The following is an 18,915-nucleotide window of genomic DNA, read 5'->3' on the forward strand; positions in this document are numbered from 1 at the left end:
AGATCATTTATGTACAGATATGTGGTCATTTTATTGTATTAATTGTAATAGGATTTTTTGGCATGGTACTAAAATTATCTAAATATTGGCCGATGGAAATAGATAGCGCTCAAATATTGTCACGAGAAGGCATGTTTTCAATCCTTTAAAACTCAACCACACACACTAGCAGGAACACACTACCCAGATCGAGAAATACCGATCTCTCACACTAGGTTTGCTACGTAGTGAGCCTGCCGGCCAAGATTTTGCTTTGGGATCTCTTCTACCGTTAGTCGCCATTCCACTGCACTCTTCCATTTCAAGGTCTGTTATTCAATCCATAGCTGGTACTAGATGGTAGTAGTAGACAGTAGAGACTAGTAGTACTGTGCTGCATAGGTAGATGCATGGTTCGCATATATTCATTTTTTATATGAGAAGTATATATAAGTAAAAATCGTAGGAGTGGCCGTTCAGTTGGAATTGATCTTCCTGTGGTGCCGTTTTGTTTGTAGTATTAATTCAGAGGAACACCATAGCAGACCAGAGGAACACCGTTCGTTTCCTCTGATTTTATGGGAGTCAAAACATTCGGGCCGAGCTCTTTTTTGTAGGAAAGCCCGAGGAAAAGAGATATAATGCTACCCTGTGATGCAACTCTTCTTTGCCATGGGCTGGTCCAAGAAACACGCGTAGGTGAGTTTTGTCCATAACTTGTATCTAGGCCAAGTAGTTTTATTGGCAGGTCATCCTACAATAATTGTGTACCGCCTTTTGAATAGGTCGAGGTGGTTCACTAGTACATATATTTCTGTTATTTTAAAATAATGAAGCATATTTTGTGTGCTAATAGGATCTTGTGTGGAATTGCAGGCACTTGAATTTCACATGGAGTTTGGAACTACAGTCTCGACCTGCAACGCGACGGTGGTTCAGGATAGCCACATCTTTGTGGTTAATGACTATAGTGTCATCAAGGAAACTGGACCGGGCAATTTTATGAGGTCCCATGCCTTCCAAGTTGGTGAGTATGACTGTTCAGTTAGATTCTACCCACAAGGAATCAATGCTGAAAGCCAAAAGCACATCTCTATTCTTGTTGAGCTTATGAGGGAAAATGCTGAAGTGAAGGCAATATTTTGTTATCGATTGATCTCCCCAGGAGGACAGAGCACGGAGTTGAATCAGATCGGAGTGTTAAACTTATTCTAGTGCAGAGGGCAAATGTAGGATGGGAGGGTGGGAGAAGGTCATGGAGAAAACATTACTTGAAGCAGAGTATGTGAAATTTGACCACTTCTCAATCGAGTTTTCAGTCAGTGTTATAAAAGATCCAGTGGTGACTTCCAGTGACTTACTACTTTCACCCCAAGTGAAGCTGCCGCCATCACAACTATCAGCTGATTTCGCAAATATTCTAGAGTCAAAAGAAGGGGCGGACGTGACCTTCTGCGTCCAAGATGAGGCATTTCTTGCACACAGGGTAGTGCTTGCTGCGAGGTCCCCGGTGTTTAGGGCGCAGCTCTGTGGCCCAATGATGGAGAAAGAAGGGTGATCTCTAATCGTCGAAGATATGTTACCTGACATTTTTAGGACACTTCTGCATTTTATCTACACGGACTGCTTGGTGCTTCCTTTCAATGATTTCGATCAAGAGGACAGAAGGGAGATTGTATGGCACACTTACTCAAGGCTGCCGATCGATACGCAATTGAAAAGCTGAAGCTCATATGTGAGGCTATTCTTTACAGGTGTCTTAAAGTACAAACAGTGGCAACTACATATGCGTTAGCTGATCAACATTAGTGTAACGATCTCAAACAGGAATGCCTCAAATTTATGGCATCTCCAACATACTTGGTGAAGTCATGGCAAGCCAAGACTATGATAACCTCAAGAGAAAGAGTGCTAGTTTTTCTAAGCGTAAATGAAAAGTATGTTTACACGAGTCTTTATTATACATTGACAAGTGCAAGTCATGAGCGTGTGTAGGACATGGAGAGTGTGGATGCAACCAATCCAAGACTTGGCGTTCGCTAGTGAAAACAGAGTGACGGCTAAACCAAATTATACACTAAACTGAAGCCAAATACACTAGTGAAGACAAAAGTGATAGCTAAACTGAAGCCACATACAATATTAGATTTACAGAAACTAGACACGGAAGGCGAGACCCTATGTGCGCATCGCGAGCGTGTTCTGTCGCCTCTAATTAACAAGCTTGAGCGCCAGCTGCAGTTGGTGAGAGAAAATCAATAAGACACACCTGATGAGAGAGACGACGGCGGCCAGTTCGGGCAACAATGGTTCACACCTATGTTATGGAAGAAGGCGGAGTAGAAGGTCCTCGTCGGAATGAGGCAAAACAGCAGCTCAGTTGAGTGAGCGAGGCGACGCCAAGGAGGAGGGTGAAGCCGTGCGAGCCCGTGCTCGTCGCAACCAGTTAAGGAGGAGAGTAGGAGCTAGAGGACATAGTGCGAGGTTCTGTCTAGACGGAGGCAAGCGAGCTCGGCCCGGAGTGTAGGAGGCAGAGCAGCCGGAGCCACCACGGCCTGGTGGATGGGCAAGGTGAGACGGAAGCATAGCTCGCCTATAGGGAGCCAGTAGACCTGACGTCACACATGTGTTTTTTCCTTTTTAATTTTATTTCTATTAAAAAGAGTATATACATTATTATGAAAACATAATTTTTTTTAAAAGTGTTCATTCCACATTAAAAAATGTTCATACTGTGTAAAATATGATTGCTCAATATTTAGGAAATGTTTGTACTCCCCAAGTTTCTTTTTAGTCTGCATATAAAATTTGGTCGAAGTCAAACTTTGTAAAGTTTGACCAACTTTATAAGAATGAATATCAACAATCACAGTATGAAACCAATATATTAGATGCATCATGAAATGAATTTTGATACCATATAGCTTTAGTATTGTAGATGTTGATAGTTTTTTATATAAATTTGCTCAAACTTTGTGTAGTTTGACTTTGACCAAATCTTATATGCAAACTAAAAAGAAACGGAGGGAGTACCATTCGATAAGAAGTATGTGTCATTTCGAAGCTATTCACCCGTTTCCAAAAATGCACGTGGAATTTTTTAAAAAAATTATACAATGTAAACAATGTGTGCATAATTCGGAAAAATGTTTCATGCAGTTTAGAAACAATGTACATTACACATAAAAAGAGCTATGTACAAAAGGCGTGTCAAGGCAAAAGCAAAACAGAAGTCACCAACATTCTCAGACATGCCCTATGGAGATTGAAGGCTATGGATTCTTCTCGAGAGCTCATATGCACACTCATGAACAGTAAAAAAATAGTAAATGATATAAAAAAACTGATTATCTTGGAACAAACATTGACGAATTCTCCACATGTGTGCAAATTGTTATGACGAAACAACACATAGAGCATCAATTTTGTTTTTTTTTCTACGGAAGTAGTTTTACATGTTTTTTATTCATGGTAATTTGCACGCATGTTCAGAATTGTTAATGTTTGTTCGCATTAAAAAATCAGATTTTAAAAAGTTTGTATACTACTTTTCTTATTTTACTGTTCACGAGGATGCATCTGAGCTCGCGAGCAGAAACTTGATGTCCCTGATCTTTGTGCATCTCATGGCCTAGAATTGGAGCTAGGATTTCGGAGAGGGTGCGGTGAGTAAGCAACATGCAATACTGACACATTCATTGTACACAATACCATAGGGTAGCACGTTTTTTTTTGTTGAAAACGACTACTGATTAGCACAACCATGTTGTTCAACAGCTGTGCACCGTGGGTTCCAAGGATCTTATCCTTTTCTTTTTGGAGGAAGCCGAATAAAGTTGTCTTTGATGCCTCCACCATCGACAGGCCAATCCGGTACTTCAAGGCCCGTATTTTAGCCTCGTAATCCTGCATTACCCGGACATTGATAGAAGTTAGCTTGGAGTCGAGCCACCCCATAAAGCAAGTGTCCCCTTCGTGTCGAACAACTTCCCGTGATGGCACGGCTAGGGAGGACCGCGCATCCATCGGAATGACTCTGATTCTATGTCAAACACAATAATGTCTCGACCGTCTCCTGTAATGTCACTTGCTCCATAAAGAGGCCAGTGCAGTCTGCCATGGTGGTGGACAGGTGGTAAACAGTTAGATGAATAGCGCATTTTCTTGAGTAACTTTTGTTCCGTGGAAGGCGGCGAAACCATTGTAGGAAAGGCCAGAGATGCTGATGGGCACCGGCGTCACAAAGACGATGAGCTTGGCGGCCCCGTGTGGCAGTCGACGATGGGGAGCGATGACTTGGCGGTGGCGGTGCTCAAGAAAGAATGCGGGTGTGGGTGTCACGCTAGGCAATGACATGGCGACGACACGGCAGCGGCCGACCTCCTTGGGTGGCAACCAGATGAGTATCATGTCAATGATCTCCTCAGGTAGGTCCTCGAGCAGGGTCACGCATCTCCTACCCACTTCATAGTGCGTCGACGACTTCGGTCGATTGAAAAGACATGGCAAGCTTTAGTCCAATAACAATAATCAAGAAGAGAAGCAAACAAAAGTAATGGCAAGTACATTTACATGGGTGTTTATTATAAATTGAAAACTTCAAATGATGAACATTTGTAGGACGTGGACAGAGCGGAGGCAACCAGATCTAGACTTGGTATTCACTAGTGAAAACGGAATTGACTGCTAAACCGAATTATACACTGAACTAAAGCCAAATACTCTAGTGAAAACAGAGTGCCGGCTAAACTAAAGCCACATACAATGCTAGCTTAACAGAAACTGGACTCGGAAGGCGAGACCGTCGGAGGGTCCTCGCGATGGTATAGCGAGCTATGTGCGCATCATGAGAATGTTATTTCACTTTTAATTGACTAGCTTGACCACTAGCCGAAGGTGGAGAGAGAAAATCAAAAGGACGCACCAGAGAAGAGAGAGACAACAACGGCCAGTTTGGGTTGCAAAAATGCTCACCTCCATTGGTGTAGAAGGCGGTGGAGAAGGTGCTTGCTAGAGACAGAAAGAGCATCGGCTCGGTTGAGTGAGTGAGGCGATGCCAGGGCGGAGGGTCCAGCCGTGTCGGGGCCGTGCTCATCCGTGTCTAGGCCAGGAAGAGAGTTGGAGCTGGAGGCCATCGTACGAAGTTCCAATGTCTGGCGGCAGGCGAGCAAACTGAATCTGGTATCCAGGAGGCAGGGCAGGAGCTGAGACAGCAAAGGTGGATGGGCATGTCAAGACGGTAGATGAGCTCACCTAAAGGGAGCAAGTAGACATGGTATCACACATGTGCTTTTTTCTTTTTTATTTTGTTTATATTAAAGAAATAGTAAATAAACAAAGGTTGCTCCACTCTTAGAAAATGTTTGTACCGTTCATAAAAACTGCAAGTGACATTTAGTTTTTGCATGCATGTCAAGAAAATGTATGTGACATTTTTGGAAAATGTTTGACATTATACTTTTTGTGTAATCCAAACAAAATGTTTCATACCGTACAAAATGTTCAGCACTTGTATTTTGAGAAAACGTTAATCGATTATTAATCTTTTAACACACACACACACACACACACACACACACACACAAGTATTTTCAATGTAAAAGATATACAATGTGTAAGAAAAAGTATACATCAAAACGTCTACATGAAAATTAGTTAATCATATATTCGAAAATGTTCAAAACACGTATTTGGAAAATTACTAGTCAAGTATTGAAAATCTTAAATCTATGGAAAATTACCGCTAAAAAAGGGAGCAAATTGATTTCGAAAGGAGCCACATCTATCTTATATTATATATTAAAGTATTTGACGGGTTTCCCAAAAAAAGATAAATAGACTAAAAATTACCACAATAATTAAAAATATATGACCATCAAATTAATAAAAAAAAATTTTATAGCCATTAGATATGATTGTAAGTTAACAAACATACAATTATAAATCAAATTTGCAGATTAACATTTTGGTTTAACATTAGATATGATTGTAAGTTAATAAACATACAGTTATAAATCAAATTTGCAGTTTAACATTAGATATGATTGTAAGTTAACAAACATACAGTTATAAATCAAATTTTTTATAGCCATTAGATATGATTGTAAGTTAACAAACATATAGTTATAAATCAAATTTGCAGTTTAACATTCTGACCACGCATTCTCTAGTGATTAATCAATATAGCACCATATTAGAACATGTATACGCTAACCAACATGTGGTTGGATGGTTAGGAGAATAGTGGTATTCCCCAGCCCATCCCATGAGGGTTCAAGTCCTAGATTTGGCGCTGGTGCTCTCACTTTCCTTGGATGCGGCTGGGGACAACATACAATTATAAATGGGTTGGACAAAGAAATGTCTTAGCATCATCGCCTGCAGTTGCACCCCTTGAGCTGATGCACCAGGTTGTTGACCTTGTTGAAGTTCATGGGCTGCTTCCTGGGTATCTCAAAGCAGAGCGGACGAAATAAGTACCCAAGATGACATGACGAAAGCAGATGAAAAGAAGGGGGTCTTAGGGGCGGACAGCAGGCCGACGATGTCGTTGAGGATTCTGTTGGTTTTGGCGATGAAGAGGTTGATGACCTCAGGGACCAAGGCTGGGCCTGAGCTGCCATCCTCGTCCATCGACTGCAAGCACTGGAAATACTCATCCACCATACCCTAGATGGATCAGTACACGAGAAGCTAAAGGCATAGTCATCCAGCAACCACACAGGTTCAGTAGGGGGTTGACGGTGGAATGACCGTGGCGAACATGGATGTGACAAGGGTCTTCAACTGGGCCCTGAGCACGGCAGCCGCCGTGGCGATTGATTGGGGGAAAGGAGCAGGTGCTGGAGGGATCCGAAGCTGTGGTGGCTCCGGCAATGTTGTCGATGAAGAGTGGAGGAGGCTTGGGGACGGAGCCCCTTATATACCCGGACAGATGAGGCTGTCCGCGCGAAGACGTGTTGCTGGGAGTGCCCCCCATTAACAGTCTACTAGTGGTTTGGCCGGGAGCCATTAAGGAGCTAGACGTTGTCGACGTCGGAGGCAGCTAGATGGGTGCTCGGTCAAGGATCGTCGGATGGTTGCTCTGCTGGCCATTGACAGTGGGCATCTCTCGTAAAAGTAAAAAACCTCGAGATGTATGAATACAAACAAGAAGTTTAGTGGTTGCTGGCTGAGATTGTCTTATGGATTGATCGAGGGCATCCAGAAGGATGATGGAAGCCAGCCGTTCAATCTTAGTTGGTTTAATAATCCGTCGGTTGCATTTAATAATCGATGCAATGCACGCGTGTTTGAGGACAAGAGGACAAAGAAGAGACGGAACGTAATTGTATATCCAACTCATGTTCGCTTCGCTCTACAACAAGCGAGTTCAGTTCAGTAATGGAATGAATTTGTTCTAGCTAATAATAGAAGAAAAAACTCCACAATGCTCTTTCGCTAGAGCCAACGATCTTCCATTCAATTGCTTCGCTTTGCTTCTCTCGCGTATACGAAGGAGTAGTTCATTGGACTGTTTTCTCGTGCCTAAGTCAGACCTGTGGAAACGTCCTGGTTCAGCCGGGAGCCATTAACAGCTAAAGGTTGACGACGCCGGATGCAGCCAGATGAGCCTCGGTTCAAGGCTCTGACCACTCGTTTGATGGGTCCTCCACTGGCCATTGACGGCCGGCATCTCTAAAAACCTGGAGAAGTATGTTCACGAAGAACAAGTTTAGTGACGGCTGGCTAAGATTGTTTATGGAAAATCATCAATGATTAATTAATTATGAGTTTGTAGCGCATGCACATTAAGAAGAGGGAGTTGCCATCACGTACTAGTTTATACATGAGTTCTTGCAGGAATATTTATAAGTCCAATGGTGGGAGCAAGTAGACGCGACGTTACACATGTGTTAAAAATACTAATACTTTGTATATGGAACATAATTTGGTTAATTTGTTAAAAGTGTTCATCGCACATTTGAAAATTGTTCAATAAACAAAGTTTGCTCAACTGTTAGAAAATGTTTGCACCATTCAAAAAAACAGTAAGTGACATTTTTTTCCACGCATTTCAAGAAAATGTATGTGACTTTTTCGGAAAATGTTCGACATTACATTATTTTTTGTGTAATCCAATTTTTTTCGTACCATTTAAAACAGTGCACGTTCCACATAAAATATCGTTCACATGTTAAAAAAATGTCCAGAACTTACGTCTACAGAAAGTTCACATGTTTAAAAAATGATGTATCTACAGAAAGTTCATATGTTTTAAAAAATGAAGTATCTAGAGAAAGTTCTTCCACGGGGACTTGTGTCCTAGTAGGATTCATGCCAAGAAAATCGTGTTCCCCTTTATTTGCCGCACATTAGATACTATGTGTTCGCACACGAACACGTCACCGTGTACTCTTGACGCCGGGGGTGATGCACAGCAGTTCACGTCGAAGGAGGCCCGTCCGAAAGCGTGGTACGCAGGCAATCCGGCGGGTGGTTTTGAGGATCCGAAACCCCACACGCCCGAGAGGGACCCCGTCAGGGCGCACGACGGCTATGGGCTGTCCTAGGTCGACCTGATCGCCCCTAGGGCCTCGAGGTTCGCCGTCCTGCAACAAGAAGAACAGACGAAGAACGAGGAAGAAGAAGAACCAGGGTTAAGGAGAGAAATAAAATGATAAAAAAGTGGTAGATGATTTGTTCAATTGTGTGTGTTCAATCGACCGTCACCCCTTTGGTATATAAGAGGCGGTTAGACTTCCCGTGCAAGGAAAAGGATTGGATTCACGTCCAAAACCCTAGTCAAATTCGGATTGGTTCTTTCCGAACATTCCAAAACTATTCGGTTTAAACTGGCTGCACCTTGCGGGTCTTTTTTGTGGTTGTAAACGATCTCGGATGGAAACGTGTCCAAAAGCAATCTTGACTGTTTCGACAAGACGAACAACTTTCATTTTGAACGTTTTCTGATCAGAGGTCAGCCTGAGGGTCAAATCACTCGCGTCAAACAGACTATTATTCACGCTAACCATCACACAGGGTGTGGGGCACACCATTTTTTGCCTCATGACAGAGCTGCATTCCGATGGCTCTAACTTTTGTATACGAGCTTGGGTTGGAGCAATTTTTATATCAAAATTGATTATTTCAACGAGACGAAGACAAACCGTGTGTATTATTTTTCCATACGAGGCCGCCTTGGGGGCGTAATCAGCCAAATAGTGTTCTGAATACAAAATCTGAGTACTTCAAACACAACTTTGGCCTTATAGATGAGATCCGATGGCTATGGCCCAAATATCAAAGTTTCTCATTTTGACGATATAGAACTTTCTCGCTTTGAACACCTTTTCATTTGAGGCCATCTTAATTGTGTTTTTGACTATGCCAAAATCTGGTGTCAACACATGCCCCCTGTTTTTTGGGCAAAACTTGCATGCCGAAAAATAATTTGTAATGTGTTTGTTCTAAGGACGATGTCAACACTCTGCTACCTCTTGAGCTTGCGTTGGTTTTCCCCGAAGAGGAAGGGATGATGCAGCAAAGTAGCGTAAGTATTTCCCTCAGTTTTTGAGAACCAAGGTATCAATCCAGTAGGAGGCCACACTCAAGTCCCTCGTACCTGCACAAAACGATAGCTACTCGCAACCAACGCGATTAGGGGCTGTCAATCCCTTCATGGTCACTTACGAGAGTGAGATCTGATAGATATAATATTTTTGGTATTTTTGGTATAGAGATGCAAAGTAAAAAGTAAAGGCAAAGTAAAAAGCAAAGCAAGAGTAAAGTGATGGAGATTGATATGATGAGAATAGACCTGGGGGCCATAGGTTTCACTAGTGGCTTCTCTCACTAGTAGAAAAAGGGTCAAATGTGAAGCACATTAGTGCCGGTTTACAAAAAAACCGGCACTAATGTGATCAATAGTACCGCTTCGTGGCGGGGATCAATAGTACCGGTTCGTGGCGATCCTTTAGTACCGGTTCGTGCCACAAACCGGTACTAAAGGGGTGATGGCAGGCTGGCGTCAGGCCGGGCCCCACGATCAACTTTAGTACCGGTTCGTGTCACAAACCGGTACTAAAGGGCTAACCTTTAGTACCGGTTTGTGCCACGAACTGGTACTAAAGGGGTCTGACCTATAGTACCGATTTGTGACACAAACCGGCACTATTGGGCAATTTTCAAACTCTACCCCCCCTGTGTCGCCATTCCAGTTCTGAAAAAATCAAAAGAAAATGATAAAAACTTCAAAAAATCCTTCGAGGGGTAGTTATATTACTACATCTACTAGTTAGGAAAATTTGAAAACTTAAATTTGGACATGTTTTGCAAAAAGTGTAGGGTAAATGTAAAACGACTATAACTTTTTTGCATACGATGTCGGAAAAAAACATATAATATATCAAAAAATTCAGCATGAAAATCCGCATCCGATGGAGACTGCCTACGGCCTGTTTGCAATTTTTTAGAATCCTCAAATTCCAAAACGAAAAAAAGATATGGTCAAATTTCAGTTTTTTTTAAAAAAATTGGTTAAAACTGGTCAAACTACTTATTCAAGAAGTATTAATGTTACTACATAATTATTCAAGAATATTAGTGTTACTAAATAATTATTTCAATTTTTTAAATTTTGGTCAAATTTGGTCAAACTATGGTCAAACTGTGGTCAAACTATGGTCAAACTTATTCAAGAAATATTAGTGTTACTAAATAATTACTGTTTTTTAGAATAATAGTTTCAAACTCAAACGGTGAAACGTGTGACCTAATTCTCAAGCTAAACTGTTGAGGGTTAATAGGATTGACAGCTTACATTTGTCAGGAAAACAACAAGTGCACACTTGGAATGTAGAGGGAATAGAACTCCGAAGTTAAGCATGCTCAGGCTGGGGGAGTGAGAGGATGGGTGACCGGCCGGGAAGTCAGGCGATTTGGAATGAGTGATCCACACTTGAGCAGTTAAGAGAGGTGATTAGAGACTAAATCATCAAATAATTCAGAAAAATTAAAAATAAAAAAAAATCAAATTGTTTTCCAAAATTTTCAAAAAATAAATAAATAAAAAAAACCTTTAGTACCGGTTGGTAACACCAACCGGTACTAAAGGTCCCCCATACCAGGGCGCGAGCTCACGCCACGTGGTGGCACTTTAGCGCCGGTTCATGCCGAACCGGTACTAAAGGGGGGGGGGCTTTAGTGCCCACCCTTTAGTGCCGGTTATGGAACCGGCACTAAAGGCCCTTACGAACCGGCGCTAAAGCTCCGTTTTCTACTAGTGTCTCAAGAGCATAAGTATTCTACGGTGGGTGAACAAATTACTGTTGAGCAATTGACAGAATTGAGCATAGTTATGAGAATATCTAGGCATGATCATGTATATAGGCATCACGTCCGTGACAAGTAGACCGAAACGATTCTGCATCTACTACTATTACTCCACTCATCGACCGCTATCCAGCATGCATCTAGAGTATTGAGTTAAAAATAGAGTAACGCCTTAAGCAAAGACAAAAATAATACAAGACGCTCCAAGCAAAACACATATCATGTTGGTGAATAAAAATATAGCTCCAAGTAAATTACCGATGGAGGTGGACGAAAGAGGGGATGCCTTCCGGGGCATCCCCAAGCTTTGACTTTTTGGTGTCCTTGGATTATCTTGGGGGTGCCATGGGCATCCCCAAGCTTAGGCTCTTGCCACTCCTTGTTCCATAATCCATCAAAAGAATTCACCCAAAACTTGAAAACTTCACAACACAAAACTTAAAGTAGAAAACTCGTGAGCTCCGTTAGCTAAAGAAAACATAAGACCACTTCAAGGTACTGTAATGAACTCATTCTTTATTTATATTGGTGTTAAACCTACTTTATTCCAACTTCTCTGTGGATTATAAACTATTTTACTAACCATAGATTCAACAAAATAAGCAAACAACACACGAAAAACAGAATCTGTCAAAAACAGAATAGTCTATAGTAATCTGTAGCTAGCGCAAGATATGGAACCCCAAAAATTCTACAATAAATTGACGGACGTGAGGAATTTATCTACTAATCATCTGCAAAAAGAATTAACTAAATAGCACTCTTCAAATAAAAATGACAGAAGTTCTCATGAGTGCTAAAGTTTCTTTTTTTACAGCAAGTTCAACAAGACTTTCCCCAAGTCCTCCCAGCGGTTCTACTTGGCACAAACACTAATTTAACACAAAAAACACAACCAAAACAGAGGCTAAATAATTTATTTATTACTAAGGAGAAAAATAAAATTGGGTTGCCTCCCAACAAGCGCTATCGTTTAACGCCCCTAGCTAGGCATAAAAGCGAGGATCGATCTAGGTATTGCCATTCTTGGTTTTAGAGAGAAAGAGAGCAAACTTGTTATCTATGGATTTAATCTTTCTATTTTGACAAAGTACATGTCCATTAATGGTAGAAGAAGGATTAAGAATGTTGCGGAAATTGGCATCTAGGCTAGCTTTTATTTCTTTAATAGATTCGTTTTGGTAAGAAAGCAAGAGAGATGTGATTTCAGCTTTCTCATTAATGTGGTGCCCAAATATAGTTTTCATCCTCTCATAGGTATCTATGGGGTCCCCTTCAAGGAAACCCCCTTCGAAAATAGAATCTAAAACTTGTTTGAATGAAGCGGGTAGCCCAACATAAAAGCTTTTTAAGTAAACCTCAATTTGATATTGGGGTACATAGCTAGCACGGATCCTTAACAGCCTATCCCAAACATCTTTCAAAGATTCATCAAGTAAGTAACGAAAAATTCCAGAATCATCTTCATCAAAATTACTAAGGTTCCCATTTGATAACTCCGGCAAGTTGTTCTATAGCATTCCGATTTATGAGTTTAGATAAGATAGCAGGATTGTCTAAAGCACTAGAACTTGGGGGAGAACCCCCAACTCTTTTTGGTTCTGACATGGCGAGGGAAAAGAGGCAAATAGAGAGGGAGGATAGAAAGAGAGAGAGAGGGCGAATAAAACGGCAAGGGTGAAGTGTGGAGAGGAAAACGAGAGGCAAATGGCAAATAATGTAATGCGAGAGATAGGGATTGTGATGGGTACTTGGTATGTTGACTTTTGCGTAGACTCCCCGGCAACAGCGCCAGAAATCCTTCTTGCTACCTCTTGAGCTTGCGTTGGTTTTCCCCGAAGAGGAAGGGATGATGCAGCAAAGTAGCGTAAGTATTTCCCTCAGTTTTTGAGAACCAAGGTATCAATCCAGTAGGAGGCCACAGTCAAGTCCCTCGTACCTGCACAAAACGTTAGCTACTCGCAACCAACGCGATTAGGGGTTATCAATCCCTTCACGGTCACTTACGAGAGTGAGATCTGATAGATATAATATTTTTGGTATTTTTGGTATAGAGATGCAAAGTAAAAAGTAAAGGCAAAGTAAAAAGCAAAGCAAGATTAAAGTGATGGAGATTGATATGATGAGAATAGACCCGGGGGCCATAGGTTTCACTAGTGGCTTCTCTCAAGAGCATAAGTATTCTACGGTGGGTGAACAAATTACTGTTGAGCAATTGACAAAATTGAGCATAGTTATGAGAATATCTAGGCATGATCATGTATATAGGGCATCACGTCCGTCACAAGTAGACAGAAACGATTCTACATCTACTACTATTGCTCCACTCATCGACCGCTATCCAGCATGCATCTACAGTATTAAGTTAAAAACAGAGTAACGCCTTAAGCAAGATGACATGATGTAGAGAGATAAATTCATGCAATATGAAATAAACCCCATCTTGTTATCCTCGATGGCAACGATGCAATACGTGCCTTGCTGCCCCTTCTGTCACTAGGAAAGGACACCGCAAACTCGAACCCAAAGCTAAGCACTTCTCCATGGCAAGAACTACCAATCTAGTTGGCCAAACCAAACGGATAATTCAAAGAGACTTGCAAAGATAACCAATCATACATAAAAGAATTCAGAGAAGATTCAAATATTATTACATAAAAGAATTCAGAGAAGATTCAAATATTATTCATAGATAGACTTGATCATAAACCCACAATTCATCGGTCTCAACAAACACACCGCAAAAAGAAGATTACATCGAATAGATCTCCACAAGAGAGGGGGACAACTTTGTATTGAGATCCAAAAAGAGAGAAGAAGCCATCTATCTACTAACTATGGACCCGAAGGTCTGAGGTAAACTACTCACACTTCATCAGAGAGGCTATGATGATGTAGAAGCCCTCCGTGATGACGGCCCTCTCCGGCGGAGCTCCGGAACAGGCCCCAAGATGGGATCTCGTGGATACAGAAAGTTGCGGCGGTGGAATTAGGTTTTTGGCTCCGTCTTTGTTCGTTTGGGGGTAAGTAGGTATATATAGGAGGAAGGAGTACGTCGGTGGAGCACCGAGGGGCCCACGAGACAGGGGACGCGCCCTAGGGGGGGGCGCCCCACCCTCGTAACCACCTGTTTGACTCCTTGGAGTAGGGTCCAAGTCTCCTGGATCACGTTCGACGAGAAAATCACATTCTCGAAGGTTTTATTCTGTTTGATATTCCGTTTCTTTGAAACACTGAAATAGGCAAAAAAAATTCTGGGCTGGGCCTCCGGTTAATAGGTTAGTCCCAAAAATAATATAAAATTGGAAAATAAAGCCCAATATAGACCAAAATAGTAGATAATATAGCATGGAGCAATCAAAAATTATAGATACGTTGGAGACGTATCAGGCATCCCCAAGCTTAATTCCTGCTCGTCCTCGAGTAGGTAAATGATAAAAAGAGAATTTTTGATGCGGAGTGCTACTTGGCATAATTTCAATGCAAATCTTCTTCATTGTGATATGAATATTCAGATTCGAAAGATTCAAGACAAAAGTTTATATTGACATAAAAATAATAATACTTCAAGCATACTAACAAAGTAATTATGTCTTCTCAAAATAACATGGCCAAAGAAAGTTATCCCTAAAAAATCATATAGTCTGACTATGCTCTATCTTCACCACACAAAGTATTTAAATCATGCACAACCCCGATGACAAGCCAAGCAATTGTTTCATACTCTAACTTTTTCAAAACCTTTTCAATCTTCACGCAATACATGAGCGTGAGCCATGGATATAGCACTATAGGTGGGATAGAATGGTGGTTGTGGAGAAGACAAAAAGGAGAAGATAGTCTCACATCAACTAGGCGTATCAACGGGCTATGGAGATGCCCATCAATAGATATCAATGTGAGTGAGTAGGGATTGCCATGCAACGGATGCACTAGAGCTATAAGTATATGAAAGCTCAAAAAGAAACTAAGTGGGTGTGCATCCAACTTGCTTGCTCATGAAGACCTAGGGCAATTTGAGGAAGCCCATCATTGGAATATACAAGCCAAGTTCTATAATGTAAAATTCCCACTAGTATATGAAAGTGATAACATGAGAGACTCTCTACTATGAAGATCATGGTGCTACTTTGAAGCACAAGTGTGGTAAAAGGATAGTAACATTGTCCCTTCTCTCTTTTTCTCTCATTTTTTTATCTGGGCCTTTTCTCTTTTTTATGGCATCTTTTTATTTGGGCTTCTTTGGCCTCCTTTTTTTCGTCCGGAGTCTCATCCGGCTTATGGGGGAATCATAGTCTCCATCATTCTTTCCTCACTGGGACAATGCTCTAAAAATGATGATCATCACACTTTTATTTTTCTTACAACTCAACTTAGAACAAAATATGACTCTATATGAATGCCTCCGGTGGTGTACCGGGATATGCAATATGACATTGATGGAGTGTGTCATAATAAACGGAACGGTGGAAAGTTGCATGGCAATATATCTCGGAATGGCTATGGAAATGCCATAATAGGTAGGTATGGTGGCTGTTTTGAGGAAGGTATATGGTAGGTGTATGATACCGGCAAAAAGTGCGCGGTATTAAAGAGGCTAGCAAAGGTGGAAGGGTGAGAGTGCGTATAATCCATGGACTCAACATTAGTCATAAAGAACTCATATACTTATTGCAAAAATCTAGAAGTTATCAAAGCAAAGTATTACGCGCATGCTCCTAGGGGGATAGATTGGTAGGAAAAGACCATCGCTCGTCCCCGACCGCCACTCATAAGGAAGACAATCAATAAATAAATCATGCTCCGACTTCATCACATAACGGTTCACCATACGTGCATGCTACGGGAATCACAAACTTTAACACAAGTATTCTTTAAATTCACAACTACTCAACTAGCACGACTTTAATATTATCACCTCCATATCTCAAAACAATTATCATGTTTCAATCTTTTCTTAGTATTCAACACACTCAAAAGAAAGTTTCATAGATCTTGAATACCAAGCATATTATTATGAAGCAAATTACCATGCTATTAAGACTCTCAAAATAATTTAAGTGAAGCATGAGAGATCAATAGTTTCTTTAAAACAAATCCACCACCGTGCTCTAAAATATCTAAGTGAAGCACATAGAGCAAAATTATAACGCTCAAAATATATAAGTGAAGCACATAGAGCAAAACTACTTAGCTCAAAAGATGTAAGTGAAGCACATAGAGCAAAACTACTTAGCTCAAAAGATATAAGTGAAGCACATAGAGTATTCTATCAAATTTTAATTCATGTATGGCTCTCTCAAAAGGTGTGTACAGCAAGGATGATTGTGGCATACCAGAACACAAAGACAAAAATAATACAAGACGCTCCAAGCAAAACACATATCATGTTGGTGAATAAAAATATAGCTCCAAGTAAATTACCGATGGAAGTGGACGAAAGAGGGGATGCCTTCCGGGCATCCCCAAGCTTTGACTTTTTGGTGTCCTTGGATTATCTTGGGGGTGCCATGGGCATCCCCAAGCTTAGGCTCTTGCCACTCCTTGTTCCATAATCCATCAAAAGAATTCACCCAAAACTTGAAAACTTCACAACACAAAACTTAAAGTAGAAAACTCGTGAGCAACGTTAGCTAAAGAAAACAAAAGACCACTTCAAGGTACTGTAATGAACTCATTCTTTATTTATATTGGTGTTAAACCTACTTTATTCCAACTTCTCTATGGATTATAAACTATTTTACTAACCATAGATTCAACAAAATAAGCAAACAACACACGAAAAACAGAATCTGTCAAAAACAGAACAGTCTATAGTAATCTGTAGCTAGCGCAAGATATGGAACCCCAAAAATTCTACAATAAATTGATGGACGTGAGGAATTTATCTACTAATCATCTGCAAAAAGAATTAACTAAATAGCACTCTTCAAATAAAAATGACAGAAGTTCTCGTGAGTGCTAAAGTTTCTGTTTTTTTTACAGCAAGCTCAAGAAGACTTTCCCCAAGTCCTCCCAACGGTTCTACTTGGCACAAACACTAATTTAACACAAAAAACACAACCAAAACAGAGGATAAATAATTTATTTATTGCTAAGGAATAAAAATAAAATTGGGTTTCCTCCCAACAAGCGCTATCGTTTAACGCCCCTAGCTAGGCATAAAAGCGAGGATAGATCTAGGTATTGCCATTCTTGGTTTTAGAGAGAAAGAGAGCAAACTTGTTATCTATGGATTTAATCTTTCTATTTTGACAAAGTACATGTCCATTAATGGTAGAAGAAGGATTAAGAATATTGCGGAAATTGGCATCTAGGCTAGCTTTTATTTCTTTAATAGATTCGTTTTGGTAAGAAAGCAAGAGAGATGTGATTTCAGCTTTCTCATTAATGGGGTGCCCAAATATAGTTTTCATCCTCTCATAGGTATCTATGGGGTCCCCTTCAAGGAAACCCCCTTCGAAAATAGAATCTAAAACTTGTTTGAATGAAGCGGGTAGCCCAACATAAAAGCTTTTTAAGTAAACCTCAATTTGATATTGGGGTACATAGCTAGCACGGATCCTTAACAGCCTATCCCAAACATCTTTCAAAGATTCATCAAGTAAGTAACGAAAAATTCCAGAATCATCTTCATCAAAATTACTAAGGTTCCCATTGATAACTCCGGCAAGTTGTTCTATAGCATTCCGATTTATGAGTTTAGATAAGATAGCAGGATTGTCTAAAGCACTAGAACTTGGGGGAGAACCCCCAACTCTTTTTGGTTCTGACATGGCGAGGGAAAAGAGGCAAATAGAGAGGGAGGATAGAAAGAGAGAGAGAGGGCGAATAAAACGGCAAGGGTGAAGTGTGGAGAGGAAAACGAGAGGCAAATGGCAAATAATGTAATGCGAGAGATAGGGATTGTGATGGGTACTTGGTATGTTGACTTTTGCGTAGACTCCCCGGCAACAGCGCCAGAAATCCTTCTTGCTACCTCTTGAGCTTGCGTTGGTTTTCCCCGAAGAGGAAGGGATGATGCAGCAAAGTAGCGTAAGTATTTCCCTCAGTTTTTGAGAACCAAGGTATCAATCCAGTAGGAGGCCACAGTCAAGTCCCTCGTACCTGCACAAAACGTTAGCTACTCGCAACCAACGCGATTAGGGGTTATCAATCCCTTCACGGTCACTTACGAGAGTGAGATCTGATAGATATAATATTTTTGGTATTTTTGGTATAGAGATGCAAAGTAAAAAGTAAAGGCAAAGTAAAAAGCAAAGCAAGATTAAAGTGATGGAGATTGATATGATGAGAATAGACCCGGGGGCCATAGGTTTCACTAGTGGCTTCTCTCAAGAGCATAAGTATTCTACGGTGGGTGAACAAATTACTGTTGAGCAATTGACAGAATTGAGCATAGTTATGAGAATATCTAGGCATGATCATGTATATAGGCATCACGTCCGTCACAAGTAGACAGAAACGATTCTACATCTACTACTATTGCTCCACTCATCGACCGCTATCCAGCATGCATCTACAGTATTAAGTTAAAAACAGAGTAACGCCTTAAGCAAGATGACATGATGTAGAGAGATAAATTCATGCAATATGAAATAAACCCCATCTTGTTATCCTCGA

The 18,915-nt window shown here is 40.8% G+C and overlaps 2 pseudogenes; one reads left to right on the forward strand and one right to left on the reverse strand.

The window, feature by feature from the left end:
• Positions 1-870: 870 nt before the first annotated feature.
• Positions 871-1,913, forward strand: LOC125519478 (annotated as a pseudogene).
• Positions 1,914-6,350: 4,437 nt separating this feature from the next.
• On the reverse strand, positions 6,351-6,991 carry LOC125519479 (annotated as a pseudogene).
• Positions 6,992-18,915: the final 11,924 nt, after the last annotated feature.

Source organism: Triticum urartu, chromosome 7, assembly GCF_003073215.2.
Source record: "Triticum urartu cultivar G1812 chromosome 7, Tu2.1, whole genome shotgun sequence".
Taxonomy (NCBI): Eukaryota; Viridiplantae; Streptophyta; class Magnoliopsida; order Poales; family Poaceae; genus Triticum; species Triticum urartu.